Raw genomic sequence first — 6105 nt, forward strand, 5'->3', positions numbered from 1 at the left:
AAACGTTGCTACAAGGTATGGCTACTGACTGTGTGGCACTGGTATACAAGCTTAAAAGATACGGAAAGGGCATCTCATCCCTGCCATCCGAGCGCGAAAGAAGAAATTCGAGGTGTTTCCCTGTGTGCACAGGACCGCACGTAATACCGAGGTAGTTGCAGAGAAGTCCGGTGTACAGATGTTTTTTTTTCTCTCTCTCTCGGCACGGCACTAGCTCACTGCGCTGTGCTCTATTGTTAGCGATCGTCACCGAAAAAGGCCGATTTGCCGTAGGAAGCACAATTAATGGTTTCTTCCCTGCGCAACTGCTGCCATCTATAGAATCCCGCGTAGCTGTGACCCAGTATACATTGGCCTAACGGCAAGGTGCCAAAAAGGACGGTTTAGAGAGCACCCGGTGCCCCTCAAAGTTGTAGGATGTGCACTCCTGTACCCACGCGCTGCAGGGCATGTAAGTGTTCCTCTCCGCTAGGTTGCACTCAAGTTATTCGGGTGGGGGGCAAAAGTCATTTGGAAACGAGATAACAGAGACAGCTGAAAATTCAAAGAAATGGATAACACACGTGTATTAGTGAGGCTTCTATTTTCGTTGTGGATAAAGAACTTGACCTCCTACTCGATTTGTAGCCCCACTAATTTCGAAATTGTTTTGTCATCTTACACGCTCATTGTACCATTGGTTGAGGGTACCCTTCAGACAGCGCTTGCGCGCACATTCGCCGCGGAAAAACATGTCATCAAAGGTCAGCTGCAAGCAGCGCCCGTCCTGACTCTGCACTATATTATTCTATATACAGGGTATCCCAGGAAGCGTGTCATTGAATGTTAATTAAAAAAACTACACCACCTATAGGGTCATGCGGTCAACGGCATTTGTTCTTATTAGGTTTTTGCCACCTCCTGATGTGAATGTCATGTATCGTAGTTTTAATTATGTAAATATTTGCGAACTGAACTCTGCCAAGTAAAGGTCACTTTTTTACCCCACCCATTTGAAGGGCGTGTCAAATTCACTCAAATTCATTCTAATTGACAGTGATATCCACGCGCTATCTCATCTTCGGAAAACCCAGGGAAATCCTCAAACAGCACAGCAGCACAGCCGGTGACAGGATTCGAACCCGTGTCACCTTCCAGTCTCGGCGTGGAAAGCGGTCATCTTAACCACTATGCCGCGGCAGCTGGTCCACTATATTGTCTCCTCTTTTATCTGCGCTAAGTCCTTCAAAACCTCGCTTTTATGTTCGCATCTGCTAACACATGGCGTACTCGAAAAGAATTTTTATTCTGCGTTTCTAAACGCGGATGGTTACAGCAACACTAATAATACACCGGTGCGGTGATTAATCGATCAGTTGAAGAGAAGAAAGAGTGGTTAGTTCTCACAAACTCGGTCATGCGCTCCTCTATACAACATTATTACGTACGTGCACTGTTAAGGCAGGTAAGCAGGTAAGGTAAGGTAAAACCTAACTTCACCAGGCTCTTAGCCAACCACCATTCCGAATGACAGCCTTATGTCTTCTGGCTTGTTGAAAACAGGAGGAAGTGAACAATGAAAGATGGAAGTCACTGAAAAGGTTAGCCAGCTGTAGGACCTGTACTTGTGCTTTCTATGTTGTTCCAGCCTCAGAGTATCAGTTCTCTCAGTTCTCTCAGGAGGAAGTGCTTTCTTGGCAATGCGCAATGTGTCCAAGATGGTCGCCTCCTTCCATTTCAACAAATTGGGAGACTTATAATGATACCATTCGGAATGGTGATTTGTTAGGAGCAGCAGCAACAACAACAACAATATATGACGACGATTAGGTGGTGTGTTTCACCGCGGCGGTACGGTACGCTACCCTATTGCCCGTTGAACATTATATAAAGATTATGAAGGAAGGATGAAAATACGAGAAAGAATTAAAGCGTTTGGAGCAAACCACTGGACAGGAAGACCATGAACACGCGAAGAACCCGACGATGGAGTACAGGATCTTCATAGGGGCCAATGAGTGCAGCTAACATGAGCGGCCTCTTGCTGATACGGGCAAGCTCATCACACAGTATTCGCCTTTGCGGGCAGTAGAGTGCACATTCTTTTTTTTTTAATCCAATAAATATACCCCCCCCCCCATAAGAATGTGTTGGTTTCTCGCCACGACACCGCAGGTGGAACAGAGGCTTCTGTCACAGCATCAGACTATACACTTGAATTGTGGGGTGAAAACCACATTGAGGCGGAGTCTATACGCAGGAGGGAAGTAAAATGGCGTAATGAACGCGCACGGAAAGAAAACGACAAATTTGGGTCTACCAAATACATGATAGGTTGAGCCGTGATACCCAGGCGCCATTGAAACCACACAGCCGGTAGGGTCCTCTGGGCACGGCTGTCGGGGACTCGGGGGCTGACGGGGCAGCCGAGCGAGGCGCGAGCATGGGCGATGAGCGTGCTGAGTGGTGATGTTCTGTTTTGGCAGTGTACAGTATAAGTTCTTCGTGGCCTTCGAACATGTAAGAAAAAGGAGTGACAACCTGGACTTGCTGGCATAGCGTACATTACAGAACAGCACAGCACAGTGATGTGTCGTGTGGTAGTCCTCTTGTTTCATCCTTCGTTGAAGCTAAAAATTTGCGTTGGAATTTACCGCGTTTATTTTGAACATATATTCCTTGATAACCTCAACTGCGCCACTACGGACAGTGGTTTATCCAGAATCCCAAGCACGGAGGGGTGTTTGAAAAAATTAGGGGGGGGGGTCATTATTATAGATACGTCATTACAGCTTAACATATCATTACCGACAGATGTCTAAAGCTGAAAGCGCAAGGGCACCCCCTGTAGGGGGCTGAAAAAGTTAGGGGGTGTCACTGAAAGTTTGGTGTGGTGTTCGGGGGTATAGGATGTTGTGGATATATCACTAACTGCGCGTCTTCAGTGGATGACAGCATTACCAACTGGTGACGCGAATAGTTCTTTAAGTACCCATAGTCGTATTGCAGATGCAGTGGCAGTCAGACAAAGAAAAATTATATTTTGTGTTTCTACCCCGCTCAGCACATGTAGTAGTACACATCGTACATCTATACATTCAAACCACTATCATTGCAGAAGTGCTTCGAAGAGGCTGTGGCTTGACGAGTACGGGACACTTCATCTTCGTGTTCAACGAAAGTGTGATATTAAACAGTACTGATAAGTTGATCAGTTATTCTTCACTGGTGGTATATTTCGGGCTTTGTCACGCGTATGACACCGTAAGGCACCTAAATGCCGGCACCTTTGCAGCCAGCTGCGGTTGTACTGCGACCGGCTGTTTCACCCGTCGTTGACAACCGTCACATGAGGTCAAGGTGTTTCCATAAAAGCCCATTTGCGCAGCGGCGTGCGGGACTCGCGCTATTTTCCTTCGGTTTTGTAGATGCTAGTAGTAGAGCTAGACCACGTAGATGCTACGCTTTACTTGCCGCTGTTGTTTTTGTTGTAAACCCACAGGGATGCCCTCCAATGTATAGCTCCATAGTCGAAAGCGTGCTGGGCGAACGTAATGCATTCTGCACAAGTCCTGGTCACACGCGACAGCAAACGTCAACGCACACGTGACCTTAAAGGCCAGCTACACCCATTTCCCGATGTGTTGAGACTGTTGTGATATTCAGAACGAGCACATCGAACTGCCCCCGAAATGCACCTTCGTTTCTCAATTGTCTCTTCCTATTACGACAACTAACCAAAAAAATAAGAAAAGAAAAAGAAACAAGCCATGCGCGCGGCCATTTTTGTGAAGTAGATGTGGGGAAACCTGTCCTATCTGCGTATAGAGAATCGTGCCTCTTATTGGATGAAAGCTGAGGCTTTCTTCGCCTTTCCTGACAGTTTCTCCCGTTTGTGAGGATATCCAGTTATGGCGGCCGGCTGTGACGAGGGTTTCGTCCAAATACGTTGGAAACAACTGTGAACTCAACAAACAACAATATGTGTGTCAACAAACATTTTCGACGTGAAATTGTGATTATGTGCTCGGGGAATTTCCAATATATCGATATATAGCATTGATATAAATATCGATAAATATCGAGATATCTGAAGGCCCTCATGGCCGGTTCTTGGCCACCAATAAACTATCATACCGCATCATAATACCGAGGCGCCATAACACACTACCTAAAAAAAATATTTGAATAAAGTAACTTTTCCTAGGACTGGTTAAAACAGAACTTGGCTACATAGAATAACATAGGGGGAAAAAAACCGTCCTTCAGAATGGTATCATTCTGTCTCGTGTCAAATACAAAGTAGCTTCGCCTCGCTTTCTCAACAAATCAGAGGAAGGTAGGGTATCATGCGGAAAGTTGACTAGGAGAGTACTAAATATATGATGAATTCCTGCATTGTGAGTGTCGAGTAGAATTTCAGCTAGAAATGAATAATTTGATTTAGAACATACACTGTTAGAAAAAAAGGTATAAAGGAGGTATAATAATGGGCTATTGTACCTTTTTTATACCTTCTGTTGCAGACATTTACCTTTGGAGGGTATAGAAAAGGGACAAAGTGCCGATTTATACCTCCAACCGTGCACAAGGGTATAAAAGAGGTATGAAGCAGGGATAACGTAACATATTTATGCCTCATTATCACGTGTTTATACCTCGTGTAAACATACAACCGAAGCTATACCTCCTAAGGTATAACTGCAGGCTGCTTATACCTTCATCGTTTTTATACCTTTACTTGCACCACGTGTTGAATCACATAATTTCCTTTTGTTGAAGCGGTGTCATTTAAGATAAACAGTAATTTGTTTAAGAAACACAGACTTCGTTAGAGTTGCGTCTACAATCTATAGGTTGAGTTTATGACTGCGTTATATGTGTACCTGAAATAATTAAATCTTGCCGTTCTCACCCGTATGGTTGTCCGCCAGGCGAAGGATGCTCTACAGTTTGCCAATCGCCAGCCGTATAGTTGCCTTATAGATGTCGATACATCTTCATTTGATCGATCTAAACTGCCAAACTCGCGGAATGGGTATTCCTCTTTGAACCTTTTCTTTCTTATATTATTTTATTCTATATTCTTTTTATATGGGGAACTCGTGTGGCGTACTCGAGCGTTGCTCTCAAATAGTTTGCATGTGTGCGTGTGGTGAAAAAGAAAAAAAAAACGCTTTTCTGCTCATCAAATGTTATTCCAACTCCCTCTCCTAAAATGTTGTCACAAACAGGATTAGAATATACTTCTGCAGAGGTACAGTTTATGTGAAGAAAAGGTAAGTTGTATACCTCCACTAGAGTTCCGGAGGGTATAAATTTATACCCTAGAATTTACGAGTTATTGCACGGGCGATTTGTACCCTAAAAGGTATAAATTTTTATAACAGTGATAGAAGGAGTACAGGTTCACTTCTGTTCAATCGAGTCAGTCTATTGACCAATAGACGGATTCGATTGAACAGAAGTGAACCTGCGCGGTTTTCTCTTTTTGCGGGAGACAGAGTTACTCATGTTTCGATACTACAAGCGATTCAAGATTTTGTTGCGAGAGCGGGTAAAGGACACAGGACAATGTGATACACCTGTGACTATTGAGCAGTGAAATCTGGGAGGCAAACTATTTTTATTTCAACAATGGCAGTTGAACTACAACTTATTATTTCTGTCCCAATTATTATATTCACATTTTCAACCCTGCTACTAATTCTCACTTTCCCATAGCTTCGCGTAGGCAGATATATTACGACAAATATGTGCATTGTATATGTGTATACAGGGTGTATAAAATTAAGCTTTCACTCACTTTATAAATAGGCGAACAAAACAAAACTGGTGCTATTTTTTCTGTTTCTTGCATAAGAAACAGGTGACACATAATTAGCAGCTCCTGTTTCTTACACAACTAGCGTAAAGTTATCATCCGGCTTCCTGTCATCGCTGTGTTTGTGAAGCGCTCGTGAAAGCTTAATTTTGAACACCCTGTATATTGTATTGTGAATAGATATGTGTGAGATTAAACGTATTACAAATATAGCATTCCTATTTAGAAAGCTAATGAACCACTGCTGCGAGATATGACGCCAGCACTGTATGTCGCACTCTGTTGTGACCTTGTACCTATTG

The sequence above is a fragment of the Ornithodoros turicata genome, chromosome 7 (genome assembly GCF_037126465.1).
Source record: "Ornithodoros turicata isolate Travis chromosome 7, ASM3712646v1, whole genome shotgun sequence".
In the NCBI taxonomy this organism is placed as follows: Eukaryota; Metazoa; Arthropoda; class Arachnida; order Ixodida; family Argasidae; genus Ornithodoros; species Ornithodoros turicata.